At 45.7% G+C, this 21,489-nt stretch overlaps 1 protein-coding gene across 6 annotated transcripts in view; it reads left to right on the top strand.

The window, feature by feature from the left end:
* The window catches only part of LOC110468659 (uncharacterized), a 199,837-nt gene that overhangs the window by 28,891 nt on the left and 149,457 nt on the right, over positions 1-21,489 (top strand). For 5 of the 6 annotated variants that reach the window (XR_014955976.1, XR_014955975.1, XR_014955978.1 and 2 more), the window contains exons 3-4: positions 12,811-12,921; positions 21,036-21,292. The gene's annotated coding sequence lies outside the window, so the exon portion shown is untranslated. The other variant, XR_014955979.1, reaches the window with a different exon arrangement.

The following is a 21,489-nucleotide window of genomic DNA, read 5'->3' as shown; positions in this document are numbered from 1 at the left end:
AGTCTAAATGAAGATGGGTCAGAGTTTAAGACCTGCTGTAGTTGGCATGTGTATCCATTTCTTTTGACCTGTTCCATCTCTTTATGGTGATTCAGGATTTTTTTTTTTGTGTATACCAGAGGAGCTTTGAGCTGCTGGGAAGCCTGTGCAATGTATTAGGGCTTAGAGGATCTGTGCTGGCACAAGTGGGGACCCCATATACGTTATACACTATTTGTGTTTCCACTGGGGTTTTTTTCCCCTTCTCTTCACATTTCTTTTTTTTTTTTCACAGTTTTTCCTAAGTGAAATACTAATGCAGTAATATTCAAACCCACAATGTTTGAATGGCCTCTGAAATCAGGCAAAACAAGCTTGCCCAACCCTAGCTGAACAGACTGGACTAATTTTCTAATCCATGCACACTCTGTTCACTTTGGCCTAATAAATACATTTCTGTCCTAGACCACGAGCACTGGGGGACCTTGGAAAATTTGACGTTAGCAGGAGAGAGGCAGGTGACCAGGGGAGAAGAGGAGAGACTGGATTGGTACCCATGACTCCTCTAGATGTCTAACAGAAAGGCCATATATCCCATATCCCAAACTGGTGTGTGCAAAGAAACCCATGTTGGAGAGTCAGTAAGAATCAAGTTCCTTGGATGTCACTCTTGTTTTTCAAAGGGTTGTCTTTGGGAAAACCCAGAAGTAGTACTGAAACTACAGCAGTTTGGGGTATCTGAGAACTAATTGAGGATGGAGTGGGTTGTGACCCACTTTAAGGTCTTGGAGCACAGGTCTCACTTGGATCTGATTGCTTTTCTCTTTAATGCAGGGTTTCTAAGCTCCAGCAAAATTGTTGCCTTCAGTGCATGTCACTCTTGCTGTAAGGAGTGAGTGTTTTTTGTTAAGTGGAGTTTCTTGGGACTCTAAAAAGGATGAAAGTATATGGACTGCTCTCACTTCCCCTAAGTACAGACACTGTTGTAAGAAGGCTTGTAGCTGTGGCTTGTATCCATGGCTGATCTTAGAAGAGGTTCACAGCCCTGAAAAGCTGTGCATCTTCATCCTTGTGTGTGCACTTAAACTGACCCATGGATGCCACTAGTACTTCTTGTTTGCTGTTCTGCTTCATGCAGGTTGCTTGGCAGGTCTGTGGCCCAGACCTTGCAGTCATCTTTCCTGCTGTTAACCTGGGAGCGGGCCACAAAAAAGACGAATTATTCTGGCAGTGGGAGATCCCTTCTGACTGACATCTATCCCATGGAGAGAGCAGGCTGTGCATCTGGTGTGTTACAGGAGTGCTGTGAGCTCATGTACACACCTGACTGTGGAGCATTATTAATCCCATTGTGGAACCGTGGAGGGGTTGGGGTACACATTGGTTTTCTGACGTGGAAGGAATGCTGCTTTGCCTATCCTAAAGGTTTCAGCCCTGATCACAAGTGTTTTCTAGGGTTCAGATGCTTTAATTTTAGCTATCCAGCTCTCCAAGAAAGATACTATAGGGCTGTCTCCCTTGACTTGAAAGCTGACATGGGTCAGTTGTTGCTGTTCAGCTCTTTATCCAGTGGTGACTTGTTTGTGGGACTTTTGCTGGAGACAGTATGTTGGTGTGTCCTTAATGTCAGTCAGGAAAAATAGTTTCACTCTGGAGGTGTTTTCTCCAATGGCCTGGAGGAAGCAAACACAGCTTTAGAGTAGGGTGCAGGTCTGTGGTGTAGTTACTACTTGGTGTGGCCAGGTCTAGACTGATGATATACTTATTTGGCTCTGTCTGGGCTCATCGTGAACACCCAAACTTTTCCGTGAAGCACAGCAAACAATAGCATGGCCTAAAACAAATATTTATTTCTGCCTTCCATGCCTGTTTGCCCTGCCTTTCTACCTTCAGGCTTTAGAATATGATTCAGAATCTGTTTGCCTGGCATTTTACATCTTTACTTTTCTAACCAATGTTTCAGTGCTCTTGGTTTCACCCTGCTTTCCTCTTCTTCCCAGCCTGGCATGTCTCTATTTGTTTTTTGTCAGGCCTTTTGACTGGAAAAAGCAGGCTGTGCCTTCTCCCTTACACACCTGCCCTCATCTGTGTTGGCCACTCTGGTATTTTAATTTCTTTTTCACTGGCCCGTTGCACACATGTTGATTGGCTTTGCAGCTGAGGTCAAGGAATTTCCATGTCGTACTTGGAGAGAGGGTTTCCCCTTCACAGTCACTGCCTCAACCAGGCACTGCTTCTTGTAGAAATAGCTTGGCGGCTCTTGGAAACAGGTCTGTGTGAAATAATATTGTCTCTTTGAGGTCAGGAAAAAAATGCCCTTTTATACAGTCATGCGTACACTCTTAAAAAGAATTCCACAAAGCTTGGTCTGTTCCCGCCTCTCACACTCTGCTCCTGCCTTACCTTTTTCCTAAAACACTGGAGAATCCAGTCTTGGGGTCTGACGGCACTGAGCATACAGCCTGTACTGTGCCTTTTGAAATGTTGGCTGCACATAAAAGCCTTTTTTAACACTGCACTCTGTTGCTTTATTATGTTGTGTGCACAGTATGTAGGTGGTGGGGTTCCCCACTGGGTGGGGAAGGAGGGCAGGTGGGATTTGGAGTAGGACGTGTGGAGAAAAGCAGCTGGAGCAATCAGTGATATGTGCTGGGGCTCCTGCTTCCCATTAGGAACAGGCAGCTGATGTCAAAATGTAGCCATGGCATTATTTGTGTGTTTTGCATCATTGTTGATTTTATTTCTGGCTGTGATGCTCTGTGCTTCCTGGGAGAAGGGTAGGTGGAGGGGAATCCTTGGGAGGGAAAGGTGGAAAAAATGTCCTACTTCCCCAGAGCTATAGGGCAAATTCTTACCAATCTGCTGTTTCCAATGCTAAAGAGTGACAAGGGCCACGCCTTTGGGAATGGATGCTCTCATTCCAGGACTAGGACTGCTGCTCAATGTGCTGGTACATCCACTACCATAAATCTGTGTGACTGCTTGCCTGGTGTCACATTTCCAGTTTAGGCCCATGCTTGGCTAGGCATCCACACCACCAGTCATGCACAGTGAAAAACCCCAGTGCCAGGCTTGCATAAGCAAAGTCCTGCAATGGGCATCCCATGGGCACATTGATGGACAGAGGAGCAGGCAACCCTGTAACATATGAGTAGTCTGGATGGGCCCAAATGCTGTGAAGTTGTGCTTTAATACTTCCCATGTGGTCATGTTACCACCCCAACTGCTCCCTGAACATGAAGGAAAAATTGCTCTATTTCAGTGGCCATAAGGGTGTATTTCTGCTGTCCTTGTCCATTTGCTTGCTCTTGAAAAGGAAATCGGAACCATGTGCAGATCAGGATGACACTCATAACAAACATACTGGCTGAAGAGGTTTGCTAGCCCTTGTAGTTAAGTACCTTCTCAGATTGTGCTCAGTGATGTGCATTTGTTGAGTTGCAGGCACCTGATGGGGCTTTGTGCTGTCATAAGTCCCTGTGTGGTGGAAAACCCCTCAGCTCTGCACATACTAGATACACTTAGACTCTGAGGCTCCAGGATGGTTGAGCTGGAGGCACAGTGGATAACATAGGAAAAAATATTCTTTCCTCGTGCTGCTCAAAATGTGCAGCTGGTCTCTCTGTGCCAGCCTAAATCAAACCATAGACTGAAAACACTCAATGCTGCCTGAAATTCCCCATCTGCAGGATATTCAGATGTTTATTTTTGAAGTTTGAATGGTGAACTGGGTTGCAAAGGGAACACAGTACTTGGATGTTGGTGTTTGGAGCATAGGCTTGAATGGGACAGCTCTTCATGGCTTGGCTGCTCTGTCTGCAGCACAGCTGGCTGCAGCTGTAAACATTCACCTGTGATCAACATCTTTGATTTTTCCTTTCATCAGAGGACTGAAGCATATGCTCTGACACAGCCTAGTAGTACCTTAAAAAAATTTCTCCTCTATCACTTGGAGATTGAAAGATTAAATCCCACAAAACACCTCCCTTAACTTTTTTCCAGATTATTACATGAACTTTATCTCCCATTCATCTTTTTCTCCTTAACCTTCTCCTTGCATTCCTCCTAGTATCAAGTTCCTCCCTGGCTTTCTTCATTGCCGTTGGTTTCACTGCCTCTTCCTAGCCCAGGAGTTCAGTTCCTGCCCAGGCACTTCAGCCAATGCCTGTGTGTATCCTGTAGGTTTCATTCACTGTTTTGTGATGGCAGTGTGGTGAGAGCCTAGCTCTGACATCTTGTGGCATTGAGCTCCAGGTGTTAACTGGGTAATCTGCAAAATATTGATGGGCTTTTGTTTTCCTGTTGCAAGAATGGTTTTGGAGTGTTTTTAGGTGGCTACCATTTATTTAGCATAAGAAAGTGAAGGTTTTCCCATTTGCCCTGTCTCACTCATCATTCTATCATTTTATACACTTCTAAAGCAAGCTATTGAACCATTTGGATCTTGATCTTTCCCGTAACAACCTTAGAAATCTTTCTGTGTCTCTAACAATTTTTTGGCATCTTTCTCTGGCCTCTGTTCCAGTTATCCCTGCTCTGAAATGGGTGAGCAGGCTTCAGCTCATTCTCAAAGTGTGAATGTGTCATTGATTTATGTGGTGGCATTTATAACATTTTTGGTATTGTTCTTTATCCTATTCAACCTAACATTTTTTCGTTCTTTTTTTCCTGATGGCCTCTGTGCACAGAGCAGATGTTTTCATTGAGCTGTCCGCAGTGACGCCTAGATCTTTTTCCTGAGTGGTTACAGTTAATTTAAAACCCATCAGTGTATTACCTCAGCAATCCCTTGATGTCACTGGTTAGAAGATCCCAGCTGGCTGCTGCTCTTAATTCTATTGCCTGTCTGTTTCTTATTATTTTTTATTACACTTACATTTACTTGCATGCTGTGCCAGCTTGTCAAGCGAGGTGGGCACACTCATTTACTAACACAGGCTCTCAAATTCTTCTGTTCATGTGCATAAAAGTAATGTTCACGTTTAGGTGTTCTCACAGCAGAGGAGTGCTTCCCCCATAGCAGGTACTACTGAATAATGCCAGTACAAGAAAACAAACGTGGCATATGTTTGCACATGTCCATTTTTAATGCTCTTCTCACTGCTGCATGAAAGAGCAGCTTGTCTGCTGTGCCTATCTGGATCGTGGCAATGAGTAACCTGTGCTGGGCAGCCCTGAATAGTTGGCACCATGCTCTTTCATGTAAAATTGTGTGGCTTCAATGAGCTAACAGGGAAGGGGAGGAATTCTGGATGCATGGCAGGTTGAAGGCTGTCAGCACAGGATTAGGCAACATAACGGTGCCCTTTGAGATCCCTGTGTATGTGTGGTTTCATTGTTTATCTGTTGGACAGTTTTGAAGACCTGTAAAATACTGTGTGATACTTTCCAACATGTGAGATAACCTAAATAACACAAGGAGTCCTATGGTGCTGAAAGTAGCACAGCGAGGAGGTGCTGTGGTCTGCCGTGGCGCTGGTGAAGTCATGTAGCCTGCCTGGAACAGGGCATGCAGGGACATTGCACCAGGCTTGCGTTAGAAAGCTCCCTCCTGGAAGCCAGAGAAATTTCACTTGGCTCCCAGAGGAGCAGTAGTGAACCGGTGTTAATGAGAGATACTGGGAGACTGCAGGAAGGAGCCAAATGCTGCAGCTCTGCTTACTGATGGAAACATTGTGAAGTCCCCTTTTGCTTTCTTGCTTTTAATGGCTTTGTAAATGACCTTTGGCAACTGCCATCTCCTGTTTCAGAAGCTGTGCAGCTCCTCTGCCACTGAGGACAGTCTTAGGAAGATGGGATGGTTTAAACAGGAAAACAGACAGCTGTAGTATGACCAGTTTCCTACTGTGAGGAAGCTGAAACCAGTCTAATTTTGCTGAACTGTGGTTCAGTTAAGTCCAAATATTCCAATACCGTGCAGTAAATGTTACAAGCTCCTTTGGGGAAGGGGGAAATCGCCTCTGATTCAAAGGCAAGGGGAGGAAGTGCCCAGCAAGGGACAGAGATGAAATGGCTAGTAATGATGGATGGGGAAAACCCAGTAGGGTATTGCTGAGCAGGACCTGAGAGCAAAAGAGATGAATGGCCCTCAGTGACCAGGCCCCACTGAAGTCTGTGATGTGGATAAGAACAAAGCCAGCCACACTCGTCTCCTTGCTGTGAGGAAGGGATGCTTATGCACTGTTGCTTCACTCCACAGAGCTCCTAAAGAGGCGATAGATGGCATTCTTGAAGGATGAAGCTGCAGTAGATTCTTCAGCTCCTGAGACCAAAACTCAGCTGGTCCCACCTACAAAGGGCAGGTGGCTTGTCTGGCTGCATTGGTGAGGCTTGTGCCAGAAGTGATTGTGAGCAGTGTGCTAGAGAATTGCTCCTGTTGTTATTAATGTAGAGCAAGAGCAATAAGTCTGTCAGGCCAGAGGTGAGCTGACCGAGGGCACATGCATAATCCTAATGAAATGCCACATTGGAACTGTGAGTTCCAGCAAAATTTCTGAATGTGGTGGGGCTTAAGCAGTCCTTTAAGAGAAACAGATGCAAGAGTTTTCAGCAAGCACTTCAGTACTTGATGTGCCCTAGCACATAATTGGTGAGCTTGGCAAGTGTGGCTGGTTTGTAAGAGCAACCCAAAAGGGTGGAATATCCTTTCCCAATACATTTATTCCCAGTAAACTTGACAAGTGGTCAATGGTGAATGCGGTGAGGACATACAGCAGGTTATTGCATAAGCCAGATCTTAGATGGCAAAAAGCTGGAAATGGGAGTGAGGGAATACCTCCTGCTACAAAGAGTATAGGGTGACAAGGAGCATGTAAAAAAACCCCTTGCAATTCTGAAGTGCTACTGATGTGGCAAGAATGTCACTGAAAAGCTGTGTATTAGGGAGTTGAAGTACCCTGGTCTTCTGCAATGAAGTAACAAGAATGGCTGTGCCTAGCAGGTAAATGAGGAAGGAAGCCAGACTCTGGCAGCAAACAGGTAGGCCAAAGAGCACAGAAATGATCAGAAGAAATCCTCTTGTTCTACTTTACAAGAAAATTTCCCACTTTTTCACTGCCTGAAGAAAACTAGCCTGAGCCAACCAGGCTATCCATCAACAGGGACAGGGGAGAAACAGATAGGCAGTAAGGCCAAGTGTGTATGGGAAGATAAAAGGTAGTGCAGAAACTTGGAGGCAGTGCTGGCTTGTAACTGCACTGGAGGGAATAAATTGGCTTCCTCGCTGACAAAAGGCCTCCAGCCGACCAAGCAAACCTATGCAAAAAGTATCAGACCAGCTCTGGCAATGATAAGGCTAAACCATGAGGACACAAAAAGCAGCTGAAACTCTCATGCAGGCCTAGACTGTGCAGTGGGAAGCACTCTGCTCACTTCCAGTCTGAAACTGAAATAAATCAATGGTCCTCTATCAGCTTCCTTTTCCCATAGACATAACTGAGTTTGCTGTGGCAGTTGTTTTGCAGATATTCCTGAACTGCAGCACACTTTCCAGTTCCTTGTATTAGAACATGGGCTCATTTCTCTGTGAATCAGCTCTTTGCTAACTGCTTTGTAAACTGCAGCAGAGCAGACTAAGCCTAGCACAGAACCAGACTCCTCAAGCAGTTCTCTGGTTAATGACCAAATTTAGAGGCTATTCCCTTCTGCTGCCACCAGTCTCTGTGACACCACAGTATTTATTGTAGTTTTCTTGCTGAGGACTGCTCATCAATCCATTCTGGGATGGCAGTGGCCATTCTTGGCCTGCCTTGGAAAGGTAGTGTAAAAAAGGTCTTGCTGTGGTGTTCATGGAAGCAATTTGTACTTTAAGGATTTCTTTATGAGCCCAAAATCCACAGGAACCTTTGTTCCTTCCACACCTTTGTCCTCCTACTTGATAGGAGCCCTCAACCCTAAAACTCTGTGTGTGTGCTTAGCAAATGAGAGTGTAGAGATGCAATACCACTGGGAACAATGTGAATCAGGAATGTACTAAAGCCAGAGGCACTGTAACCTAGAACTGCACTGAACAATGTGGAAGAAACGCTGTCAAATCTGTGTCTGTGTGAGCTATTATATCCCCAGCTAGCCCCCCTCCAAAAGTTTGCTCAGCATGCTGACTTTCCAGGAGCTTTCTCAGTGCTTGGAACAAGTTAGCTATCTCCTGCCAGAACCAAGAGAGGAACACGACTGGCTGACGAATACCATATGTTCCAGGCTGGCCAAAGGAAACCTAATTGTGTTTTGTTTAGCTTGTGTACTTAACTGGGTTTCTGTAACAGGGCTGAGTTGGTTGGGTTTGGCTTTTATTTTTTTTCCTTTCCAGATAAATGAGGTTGATCCCTCCTACACTGTCCTGTGACAGTTCTGTATTTTGCCCTGGAAATGTAGGGCACAGCCTTCTGCCACTTCCCTAATAGAAGGGATAAGGAGAGAGCTGAGCAAATGGAAAGGTGGTTGCCAGCAAGAGTGATCAGGAATTGCAGAACTAAAATCTCATTCTAGGCAAGGAACATCTAGTTCTGAAGAGAAAACAAAAAATGGTTAGGCTGACCAGAAGGTTCGCCATCCTTTTTTATAGGTTGTTAGGCCATCAGAATGAGAAAAATGCATTTGTGACCTAGAAGTGGGAACACAGAACTCTGGATGTCTAATATCTAAATGTAGATTTGCTACATTAAAAGCGGCTTAAAATTGGAGCTGCATCAGGCTGCAGAAACTAAAGGCTGATCTCTCATCTGAGACCACCCTAAAAGGCACAGATTGCAGCTTGCAGAAGCTGAGGTTGGACAGATGTTGAGCACGGTTCAGTTCCTAGAGACACCTAACCTTGGATGGAGCTAGAAAAGAACTTATTCCCACTTCTTTCCTCTGTTCCATTACACTACATCACTTGGAGTTGATCACTCCTGCCTGATGCATTTTGTTCCCTCGAACTGCCCTAAATGCTTAGGAAGAGGCCTCATCTTATATCACATGATTTTCCAGCATCTACCACAACCACGACTGGAGGAGGTGGGAGGGGAGACCACTGAGTGTTGTTATGTTGCATATAACAGCTCTGGCTCTCCCAAGACAAGAGCTAGCTGGAAACCTTGTACCCAGTTCTTCTCCTTCAAGTTGTTGGAGACAGTAGGTAGGCATTTTCTCCCCAGTCTCCTGGACAGCCTCAGCTGTGGTTAATAGGGGTGTGAAGCAAACTTTGCATCAGTTAGGATAGGGCTATAAATAGTAAGTGTATGTTCTGACAGGTGAGCAGAAAAGGGTGAATTCTAGCTGAGCAGAAGAGGCGAAATGAAGCTAAAAAGCAGCTGCCACTCTCTTAAAAAAGCTAAAAAGCAGCTCCCCATCTCTTATTTATCTCATACCTTCCTGTTTACACCGTCATTTCCCGCAGTTCCCATTCTGCTCATTTAGAGGTCAGGTCAACCCAAGGTCTGCCCCATTTCTGAGCACCAAATCAGCAAAAGTGTCACCACCTGATGCCACCAACAAGATACAGGCTATTGCCTGCTTCTCCCTGTAGGCTGCTGTGCCACAGTGAAGCGAGGGAATGTTCCAGATTTAATGGAAGATAGAAGCTGGCACAGTTCTTGTCTTCCTCCAAACATGTCCCCTGCTCTGCTGTGTCCTTTCACTTCTGACACACTTGTTTATCCACAGGCTGCTTGTGTCCTGATATTCTGCCATGTGCTGTGCTGCCCACACAAGCATGCTCAGCTGTGTGCTCAGCGACCCACCTATCTAGATACTCATATGTGCTGAATCACTCTTCCATGTACACTCATAGCCACGCTCACAGATGGACTTTGTGAGCCAGACTGAAACTCTCCTTCAATCTGCCACCCCTATATCTTCCACACAGGAGGTGCTCTTCCCTCTTAGAGGAAACATAGGTCATTGGAGTGTGTTTCTTTAATTATCTGTTTATTCTCAGATCCTTAGGGAAAAGATGGTCTGGTCTCCAGCCATGTTGAGGGAAAGCATGAATGTTGACACCTCATTTCTCCAGCCTGCCCCCTTGCTTTGAGAGCTGCCCTTCAAGGTTTTGCAATATGTTTGAGTCCAGTTTCTCCTTTTGTCAGGGTAAATGAACATCTCATCACCTTTTCATGGCTGAATTTCCAATCTCCTTGCTTGGCCTGCCCCTGTGGCTACCATCCTAAGGTGTGTGATGACCACCTTGATAAACTTTGAGGCCAAGCCCTTGCTGGAGGCTATCTGTCCCACACAATCACCCAGGGCTAGGCACGGTCCTGCTGATGCTGCAGCATGAGCTTGTTGGATAAGATACTGCCCGATCAGAAACATCTTCAAAGCCAAATATCCTGTTGCCTGAATGTCCCTTGTTCAGTGTGGAGTGTGTTGGCTCCTTCCCTGCCCCCCACTCTGATTCCACGTTGGACCATTTAAGCATTAATGAAGGCCAGATGCATGTTCTGCAAATGTAGGATCTCTGCATTTTGGAGTAGAAGCTGGCTTGATGCCTCTGTGTCCTTCAAATCCTTAGTACAGCTAATAACAACCAGAGGCAGCCTCCTCAGTCTGAGGTAGATCCCACCTCAGCAGTGACGTCCCTGTGACCGCAAAGGATTTCTCAGGGACCTGGAGGGGGACCAGCTTTCGGCTGTGGAGCCCCAGGATCTGGTTTCATCTCTCACCAGCATTGGCAGGATAAATTTGGAGTGACTGAGCTGTCCAACAAGAAGATGGTGAGCTAGGCCAGCACTGGATTTCTGAGGGGGAAGGAAGGAATTCAATGTATTTTGGTGGATGTAAAAATAAGGGGTGGATCATACTAGTGGAAGCTGTCCTTGTGTTGAGATAACAGAGCAGATGTGCTGCACAACTCTCGAAACCTCGTGCTACCAGGCCTCTTGTGAACTGCTAACCCTCCAGGCAGGGATGAGTCAAGATGGAATGTTGCTTTCCAGACTGGGATCTGACCTGCTAAAATGCCATTGCCACAGCAGCTGTGCTTCCTTGCTTCACAAGCGGGGCTTTTCTTCTTGCAAAGTGTCTCGGCCATCTCTGCCGGCCGATGGATCCCGGAGGTTGTTGCAGAGTTGTTCTCTGGATGTCTTAATGTAAAAACGTGGCATATGCGGGGGGGCGTCTGGCTTGGTGTGGAGATCTCTGTGCATGTGTGTGAAGATATTATTAGAAAGATGGTTCTACTGGTTCTACTTCTACTGGTTGCAAAACATATTTGGTTGCTCCCTGGAGTGAGAGAGCCTGTAAACTAAGTTTTTAGCTCTAAGATTTGTTTGTGGAATAAGTTTTTGCACATGACTTTTATCCAGAGGCCTCTCCCTTGGCAGAATGCTGGGGATAGGTGAGTATAGATAGCAGTGGAGTGTGATGCTGCATGACTTTACTCATCACAGCTCTGCTGTGAGCATTCAGTAATGATTGGGGCATGACCTCGTTATATGTTAATGACCCCAGTTTGAGCTTGCAGTGATTTATGAAAGACTCTGTGGCTGCTTGTAGCAGTTCATGAAGGATATTTCCATCTCAGCCTCTGGCATTCTGGGACTTGCACAGCTCCCTAATAGTGGTAGGGATTTCTGCAGGAAAAAACCTCATCCCTAAACAGGCCCAAATTTCTCAGATCTTCAGTACAGAACCTTCTCTCTTTTCCCCTTCGCTCCCCATCCCCTTCAAACATACCTGTGGGTAGAGGTGGTGTTATTGGAGCAGCCTGTTTGACTGCTATAATATTTTCCACTCAGATTCATTGACTTCTATTTCATGTTTTCTTTGGATCAACACCTTTTGAGAGCAGTTGAAGCTGCTTGAATTTGCATAGTTGGCGACAGTGTGTCACACTGCTATCTCTTCTTGGTTTCACCTCTAGAAGGCAGTGATGATATGCCTACATACAGTCACCCAAATGAAGTGTGTGCCTCTATATGTCCCTCTCAGTGGAGGTCCTTTATCTGTATACTGCCAAATGTGCCCCAAAGGAATACAGCATTTAGAGTGTGTTTACAGCAAACGTATAAAGGAGGCAGGGATCACCATTTTTCTAAACCCTTTTCTAAGAGGGAACTTTGGCTACTCTGATGATAGGAGGAAAAAAAAAGGAAGTTCGTTGTTCTGAATTGTTTTGTTGGTTTTTTTTTTCCTCCTTATCTATGATAGTTGGCCAAAAAAAAATAGAAAAGAAAAAATAAATCTTTTGCGCAGTGCTGGTAACAATGAAGCTTCCTGCTAAAAACACTGTCTTGTTCTGACTTCCCAAAGGTTGGGAGGTTCAGAAGAACTTGGGGTTTCTCCCACTCAGGGTTTTTGTTTCCTAGGAGTTTGCCCTCCTGTCCCCTGTCTCTATATCTGTCTTCTGTTGGCTCAGGAGAGAACAGCTTAGGGGCACACCAGAGCTGATTGAACAGTAGTAAACAGAAAGGATAAATGTGGAACTCTTGATGCAGCTTCTCATTAAGACCATTACTTTTTCTTCTGTTTTTTCTTCTGGGTTTTTTCTTCTGTTGAATTGTTTGTTTTCATGAAGCATCAAGGACTAAAGAATTTCAAAAGCAATTAGCAGATAGATAGAATTACACCCTCGGATGTATGGGAAGAAATTGATTTGTTTGTCTGGAAATAGAGTCCCTACAGGAACAAAAAAACAGTCATTGAATTTGAGGTGAAAAAAAGAAAATAGAACCAGATCCAGTGAGGTGGGAATTATCATTTCATGCTTCTAAACATTGGCATTCCTTGTTGAATATCACTGTGAAGCTTATGGTGTTTGTGGATTTTATTTGAGACTTGTGGTCTTTATTTGAGCTCTTGGAATCAAGAGGCTGAATGAGATTCTCAGCTTTCTATTTATTTTTATTTTTTCAGACTAGCATTTCCAGCTCTCTTGATCCTGGAAGAAAACAACTTCACTTGAAAATATGAAGCCTCGAGGGTCCAAATAAGAAAACAGATGAAAAATACTCCAAATACTTTTGGGTTGGTTAAGTCTTATTATCTTGAAGCCTATATCATTCTGTTCTAGGGCCACACACAACATTTTTGAACCTGAAAGCTGGCAATACTCACGCTTTATCCAAAGCATTTTAGGAAGTGGGTGAATGTTGGTGGCTATCGTGAATGAGAATGTGTGGGGGTGATCTTGCAGGCGGTGTCTCGCAGTCCTGTGAGCTCCTTGTGCATGGCAGTGGGCAGTCCCTGCCTTGCAGAGTTCATGAACTAGTCATGGCAGGCAAGGGTGTCTAGAGGGGCGTTTTCCCCCTCTTCTGTTTACAGTTATCTGTCTGTAAGGAGGCAGTCAGTGAATTGCCTGTGAAGCCGAGGGAGGAATGTAAATCCAATTTGCCACACTTGGTTATATAGGTGGCCCTTGACAGAGTGCTGCTGTGGCTGAGGGAAAAGTGGGAAGGCACATAACAATGGGAAGGTGCCTCATCCTCTCCTGGGACAGGACACATGGATGGACACTGTTTGGGGCAGAGCAAGGGTGAGAAGAGCTCCTGCACACAGAGAAAAACAGGGGCTGCACAGCATCAATCACAGACTCTCCTCCTTGCCATGGTGGTTGCTGTTGTTGTTGTTGCTGCTTTTAAAACAATATGCAAGGAACCATCCAATATCCTAGGGCTTTTGTTTATCTAGATTTTTATGAGGGAAAAAAACTGAAAAGAGAAGAAAAAGAAACGAGAGGGGAAACACACGCATTCCTTCCAACCAGAAAGTCATGAGTTTTGATTCAGTCTAATTACACAAGTGATATTTTTATAACCTCTGTGAAGTCTCCTTGCTTTCTTGGTGTGTCTCCATTGTTTATGTGAGAGTGGCCAGGTAGCCAAGGCAAAGTAATGTTGCGAGAAAAATTCCCTTGGTCTTGGAATATGCTGCACTCTCTTTTTGGCTTCATAAACAAGCCTGTTTTCCTGGTTTCAGACCTCTCTTAGCTTCTTTTGTTACCTCTTCCTCTAAACTAGGGTTACTCATGTTCTGCCCAGCTGTGGGCCATATTGGCAGCTTCATAGCATCCCTTAAATATGCACAAAGTACTAGATAATGGGGCCAGACCTCCAGTAAATTAAATCACTCTTGTTCTGTGTCCCCTTCTGTTTGCAGCAATAAAACAAAGCCCATGTGGGCCCCTCTGCAGATTGGTAAGGGCAGCCCCTGCCTAGGTGTGGCTTTCTCTAGTGCAGTGGAGAAAGGACTCTTGGGAGCCCTGCTTGGACAACAAGCTGTCCATGAGCCATCAGTGTGTCCTTGTGGCCAAGAAGGCCAATGGTATCTGGGGAGAATTAGGAAAAGCATTGCCAGCAGGTCAGGAAGGTGATCCTGTCCCTCTGCTCAGCCCTGGTAAAGGCTCACCTGGGGTACTGTGACAAGCTCTGGGCTCCCCAGTACAAGAGTACATGGAGCTCCTGGAGTGGGTCCAGTGGAAGACTGCAAAGATGGTTAAGGGTCTGGAGCACCTCTCCGATGAGGGAGCTGGACCAGATCAGTCTTGAGAAGAGATGACTGAATGTCTGTAAATAACTGAAGGGAGGGTGTTAAGACAATGGAACCAGGCTCTTTTCAGTGGTGCTACGCAATGGGCAGAAACTGGTGCACTGGAAGATCCACCTGAGTATGATGAAGAACTTCTTTACTGTGCAAGTGACTGAGCACTGGAACAGATTTCCCAGAGAGGTTGAGGAGTCTTCCTCCCTGGAGATACTCAAGAACCATCTGGACACAATCCTGTGCCACATGCTCTGGGCTGACTCTGCTTGAGCAGGGAGGTTGGACCAGATGATCCCCTGTGGTCCCTCCAGCCTTACTCCTTCTGTGCTTCTGTGAATCCTTGTATGGGTGGGACCAGGTTGCTTGGGAGGCTGCAGGGTTAGATGGAAGGTGTGAGGTGGGTGAAAGCCAAATGCTGTGCTCTGCAGCGGCATGTCTTTCTGAGCAGCCAGAATGTAATCAAAAGGTAGGAATCCAGCTTCTGCTCTACCCACCCCAAGCATCAATTTCCTGCGCAGTTGAGCAAGCCTCAGTGCTTGCTCCTGTAGTAACAAATAGCCCAGGTGACAGCTGCACACTGTTGCACCCTTTGGACATCTGATTTTGTGTTTTTGGAGATTGAGGTTTCCTAAGACAGTTGTCTGTGTCAGGATTTAAAGATGCAGAACAAGTCAGGCTCCAGCAGTGGCATAGCGGGGGCCCAGAGAAGGCACCATGTGGAGTAAGGAATTGAAGAAGCAGCAGCTTGGGCTCATGGATAGACCTGATGGAAAAAAGTGGATTGAGATGCTGAGTTGCCATGTGTTCTGAGTGCTGGAAATAAGTTTTGTTTGCTTTGACTGGTCTTGTTTTTTTGGTGGTGCTCACCAGTACCATGAACAGTGCTGGCAATGGCTGTGAGTTGGCTCCAGCTCTTTGGCATTGTTTTTTACCTTTCTGTTGTGTAGGTGACTTTGGAATGTGGATGTTCAGGTGACTGGAGCTGCATTTAATCACCACAAGGCAGTGTTACTCTGTAGATATACTGTGGGTTTCAGAGGACCAGGTACAGAGGGTGATAGGAGCTGGAAGGAAGATGTTCATCATTGCAGATAGCCAGAATTCATCCCACAGACTGGCTGCTGCTAGTTTGATTGTAGAGAAGTTGCCAGGCTTTTGAAAAGGGTTTCAAGAACTGGCCTTGATTTTGGTTGTTCAGTTATTTATTATAAAACCAGTAATAAATTGCATATGCTAGTTGCCTCATGATTGTTGCTCTTGAGATACTGCCTATTTCTTGTTAAAAAAGACCTTGCTCAGAGACCCATCATTGAAATCCATCCATCAGTCATAGAGATCCATCCATTCCTCAAGTACTTGAGCACTGTAGTCACTTAGGTGATGTGCTTCTTGGACCATCCTGATGGTGTAACCATTGTGTTGCTGGGAGACTTGGAGAGTTCAAAGGTGAAATGTGCAGTCTCTGTGCATTTGTCTGCATGGCTGCTTTCACAGCACTTCTGCACACCAACACCACAGCAAGCCTGTCTGCCCCTTCCAGACCTTGTGAGAAATGAAGCTGAGGTCCCAGCTGGTGAGTGATTAGCTCTGGTCTCTCTTGCAAGGAGACTGTCAGTTCCAGTCTAGCACTCATGAACTCTTCCCACATCCACTGATGTTTCTGTGATGGATTGTCATCCATACATTTTGGAACAAGCGGTACTAACTCTCCTCTTGGGTGGTGTTTTAGATGACATGGAAATAAGTGCGTGTTTTCCAAGTGTAATTTTGTCAGCAGTTTGCCTGAGGAATGACCTGAAGCTTTTAGCAGAGACATGGGGAGCTCAGGAAAAAGGCTCAGTGGTTGAATAGTTGAGCCCCACTCAAATGGTGGGCTCAGGAAAGAGACAAATAGGAGAGGAGAAAAGAGATTGGTAAAATGACAAATATGACACTTGGGTTCTTGGGCTTAGATGTGAGATTGAGGGTGTGTGAGAAGGAAGGCAAAAGTACATTGTGGAATATGGCAGAAGGAGACTGCTCACCTGGAAGTGAGAGTGCTCACTGTGAAGAGTGCACAAATAGGAAGATTTGAAACAGGCCATGGTGGGAAGAAATAGAAAGATGGTGTGAGTCAGAGGCAGGGACAGTCAAATTCAGCACCACTTTTAAGTAGAGGGAACTCCACTGACATCTTATAGCTTCAGGTAAGGACCAGCAGAAACATCTGGGTTGGATCTTGAGCAGTGTAAATCTGCTTGGGGGCCACTGCCTTCAGTGGTGCCACACTGATCTATGCACATGAAAGCTTTGGACCTCTGCTTGCCTTCCTGCCTTCAGTCCTGCCTGCTTTTTGGGTCCTGTGGAGCTCTCTGGCTGAATTTGTGGGTGTCAACGCAGGGGGTTTCCTGAATAAATGAGAAAAACGCTGTCCTTCCATCCTGCTTCATCTGCCTGGGATTTCCGACAGAAAGGCACTGACTAATTCCATCTGGCAGGCTGACCATGCTTCAAAGACTGCAAATCCTGAGACTTTTAACTTACAAACAAAACCATGCATTAAAAAAAAAAAAAAAAAAGAGAAAAAAAAAAAGACAGCTCTCCCCAGGGATAGTCTCTGCAAAATCCAAAACAAGGTCTCAGCGCCTGCCCTGGTGCTCTGGCTGACGCCAGTGTTTTTTCTGTCCTTTTTAATACCAAGCTGGAGTGTTCCCGACTCCTTCATTTGACACCTCTGGCTCCCTTATTCCCTTTGGTGAGTGGGGTGGGGGGGAGGAGGCTGGAAGGGAAAGGCCAGAGCAGAGGAGGAAAGAAATGCCTGGTATTGATCCACCAAGGCTGGCCAGACTGCAAGAAATTCCGGTTTGTGAAAAATGTTGCGGTTTAGAGCATTTGTTTTTGTTCCACAGTGGGATGAAACCAAGACTTTCTGGAAGGAGGGGGGAGTGGGGGGAGAAGAAAAATGACCTTTTTTTTTTTTGGTGGTTGTTGTTGAGGAGGAACAGCCTCCCTGTGGTACAGATGCCCACACTGTGTGGCTGGGGAGTCCTCTCCTGACAGCCTCTCGTTTGCAGCCTGTGCTCCTCTAGTAAAGTAGTGCAGGGATTGGGATTAAGTCCTTGCAGGAGTGGGTAGAGACCTCCTTCTGCCTCCAGCTCATCACATGCTCTGGATAGAACAGAATCAAGCAGTGACCTTCAGGACAGTGACCTCCCCTGTGACAGTCATGGTGGAGGTTGTCTACAAAACCCTGTGAGATCCCTTGCTTTGTGACAGTTCTACCCTTGCTGAGTTTTTATCCACTCAACTGGGCAAGTTTCCCAACTGGTGTAGGGAGCAAGCTGCACAGTTTCTGGAGGATGAAGAGGATCCCTGACTTCAGTGATGTGAAGTAGGGAGGCTCTGACCCAGAGTTCATGCAAAGGGGAGTTTGGAGTGATTACCAAAAAACCCAACACCTAAAAGATGTTGCTCTTGCCTTTTAAAATGAGTGTGCTGGCTTTTCCTACAGCCCCCTTGTCTTGCATAATGACAATTCCTTTCAGGGAATTGTAGAAGGACATAAGAACAAGAACAGATCTGGGAAGATGTCAAAAAGCAGGATATAGACATAGCACGTGGCTCTTTTGCTTCCAGACAACTCTAACAGTATGGTGAAGGGTTATCTGGTGAGGGACCAGTGCCTTTGAGCAAGGCAAGTGGTGATTTAGCCTTTTTGTGTCTCTCCCAAAGCCAGGGAGAAAATTGGCCAGCAGAGCTGTGAAGAGGATGGACGTTGCTGCCCTTGAGGGTACCATGAAAGATATGATGTGGGGAGAACCTCTTGGTGGCCCTGTGAGGTGTTGGTTAGGTCCCAGACCTCAGCATGTGTGCCTATATGTGCCTCCCAGGCACAGCCTGTGAAAGCTGCTGCACTGTCTGAAGAACAGCTGTGGCATTCCAGTGATTTCCACCCTCTCCCCACACACCCACACCTTGTCACTGCTGTTGAGACAGGAATGGAAGTTATTCCATACTTGCAGCTGGCAGCCCTTGGGAAATGCCCTGCCTGTCTTCTGGGAGGTAAAAGCCCTTTTCTGAATGTTAGTCAGCAAACTATGCAGGGGAAAAGAAGAGAGAAGAGAAAAAGTGTCTGCTGTGAGTCAGAAAGAGGGTTCCTCCCGAGGCTGTGGGATTACAGGGAGGGTGGGGTGAGGCTGCAAAGCGTGGCTGCTATAAGCAGACCTACATTCCACCAAGCCACAAGCATGAGGTATTGGAGCTCACAGGCCCAGGAGCACAGTAGGATCTTCATTAGCTCTTTCCAAGACAGGAGGGTTTGCAATAAAACCTGAAGTGTCTGGTAATTTGATTGTCAAAGACCATATCTTCCAAGACAAATGTTTTGGACCAGCTACAGAGTGTAGAGCCAAGGTTGCTAGGGGAAGGCTGCTGCAAGAACAGGTTTATTCCTCCAAAAGGGATTTCTTGGCAGGGGTTACACACAGAGCTTTTTCACTAGTTGCAAGATTGTCATGTTGGCAGGTGATCCCCTCTCCCTGGCATCTACTGCTTTCCCCCAACACAGCTCTCTGGACTTTTACCCACACACCTGTTGTCTTGCTCTGTTATTGTGAAGCAGAAGTGTTTCAAACCTGCCATGTGCCAGCATCTAAGGATTTCCCGGGCTCTTCACCTTCCCCTCTAATGCTGTTGGATGTCCATTCTTATAGAGGAGGCCTTCCTACTGAAGGAGACCAATAGTGAGTCTAAGAAGAGCTAAGAAGGCTGGTAGCTGAGTCTTACCTTATAGGCAGCTGCTGTTGAAGGTCAGGGATGTTCTGCCTTGGCAAGGCATGTGTAAAGCTGTCTGATATTGTCTGATAACATCCAGAATCAGCACGTTGTGGACTTTCCATTTCCTACTGGTAACAAGGGATGCATACCCAGTGAAGACATGGATAGGACTCACCACAGTGGCTGGGTGTTTTTCTGGGAATATGTCTGATGCCATCTCAGTGCATAGAAAGCAACAAAAAGGGTTCTTTCTTGCTCTTTGTCACTTTTGAATTGATTCTAGGTGTAGGTTTCCTATAGCTTCTCCTGGCTGTGTTGCCAGTGGGCCACAGTGCTGCAGAGGAAGGCCAAGTATCTGGCAAAGCCATTGCCAACAAAAAAACCTGAGCCTAAGGCTAGAACCCCTTTCCTGTTAAATCTGAAGGGGTGGGCCTGCGGTGTTGCATTTTGTTACTTACTGTACTGACCTAGCTCAGAAGGGAGTAAGGAGGAATGTTTTTTCCTTGGTCCTAAAAAAGATTGTAATCTTTTAGTTTCATATAAGAAACAAAATTCACTCTTTCCCCTGTGCTGAAATATGCAGATGTGCTGTTCACCTCTGCAGGCTGTGTTGGAAGGAGTCACTGTGCTCTGTTTTAAATATTTGACAACCCCCTCATTAATTGTTGGAAAGACTGCCTGATAATTTGGTGGAGTCTGGAGCCTGCAGAATGTTACTGTGAGTGATATGTATCTGTATATCCTATAGCTCTGGAAGAACTGTTGAATACTGTGAAGCTCTTGGCTTTGGAAAATTGCTTTTCAGGCACATTTTTTCCTGTAACTGAATTCCAAGTTTTTAGCAACTCTGCCTCCCCTTTCTCTTCCTCATCCCCCTCTCAAAAGGGACACTTAGAGGAAGATACAGCCATCTTCACACCATCTTCTCTCTGAAGGGAAATGGAGGTGACATTGACAAAGAACTGTAAATCAAAGCAAGGGAGAACTATCTCCGTGTATCCTACCTGAGGAGCAAATGGGGCTAGTATCTTGGGAAGTTATTCAACACTTATCATAAGACCCTGTACCAGTTTACTTATGATTTTGCCCATCTCAAACTGTTCTCACTGTGTCATACGTGTGACTCAGGATAGATTTTTCTTGGGATGGTGTAATCTGAAATAGTTCACTCATTTCCAAGAACAAGATGAGGAGAAAATTCCATTACTTTTCCTATTGTGTTTAAAGAAAGACAAAATGCAAGATTGGTTTTTTTCTTTTGTTACTTCAGTGAGGCAGCTGATTTCTTCTTTCTGAATGAGTCTGAGATGTTGAGGAATCACTAGAAGGTAAAGCTCACCTCTTTTTTACTGCTGGCTCCTTATTAGGCATTCGGTCCATGCAATTTGTCTGAACTAAGCTTTCTCCATCCTCTGTGGAGAAACATGAAGGTGTTCAATCAGCCAGTCTGAAAATAGGTACCTAATAGTAGTGAAATGAATTGCATCCTGGGGGTTCATGACAGAGGTAGTTTAGAAAAATTGTTTTGAAACAGACTCCTCATTTTTAGACAGATGAGTTCAACCCTCTGAGTCTGAGGAAGAGCCTGCTGTTTTTCCTATGAAAAGCTGATTGCTTTCAGCTGTGTTATATGTTTTGGAGAAGAGAAAACCAAAAATATATCTCAGTCTGCTCATGGTGGTGAGAGTCTGGTAAATGCTCTGATGAGTCCACTTGAATGGTGCATTGCTGTGGCACTTATTCCGAAAGCAAGAGAGTGCATTTCATCCCTGAACTTTCCTAATGACTCTAATGGCACCATGATTCTAGGGAGGTGGTGAAAAAGCTGTCTGTCTTTCCTGCAGTCTTGATGGCTTCAGTTCTGGTGGTGCCCAGGAGGCAGGGAAGGAGGAGTGCAGTCAAACTTCAAATGCAGAAGGACTGCTGGGAGCTGAATCTGGGGGAGAAGGCAGCAAAAGGAGCAGCTGGACACAACAAGTGTGGCATGGGAAGACAAAGGGGGAAGTGAGGACCAGCAGGAGGCCTGGGACTTGAAATACTACTGCAAGTGAGAAGGGAATTGCACATGTGAGACGGGAAGACAACTGAGGCTGTTGATGGGGTAAGGAATTTCAGGATGGTAAGCAGAGGTTCAAATTCAAGAAAGACCAAGTCCTACAGGATGAGAAACTAAGTTGTGGAGGCAGCTGCACAGGATGAGGCAAAACAAAGGCTGAGGGATACAGGTAGAAAAATTTGGACTTGGATGTGCACCAGGGAAGAATGATTGGGGGTGTTCTGTAGAAAACACTGGCTGTG

Source organism: Lonchura striata, chromosome 5 (genome assembly GCF_050655825.1).
Source record: "Lonchura striata isolate lonStrDom1 chromosome 5, ASM5065582v1, whole genome shotgun sequence".
NCBI classification, from domain to species: domain Eukaryota; kingdom Metazoa; phylum Chordata; class Aves; order Passeriformes; family Estrildidae; genus Lonchura; species Lonchura striata.
This window is presented reverse-complemented; position numbering and strand designations above follow the sequence as displayed.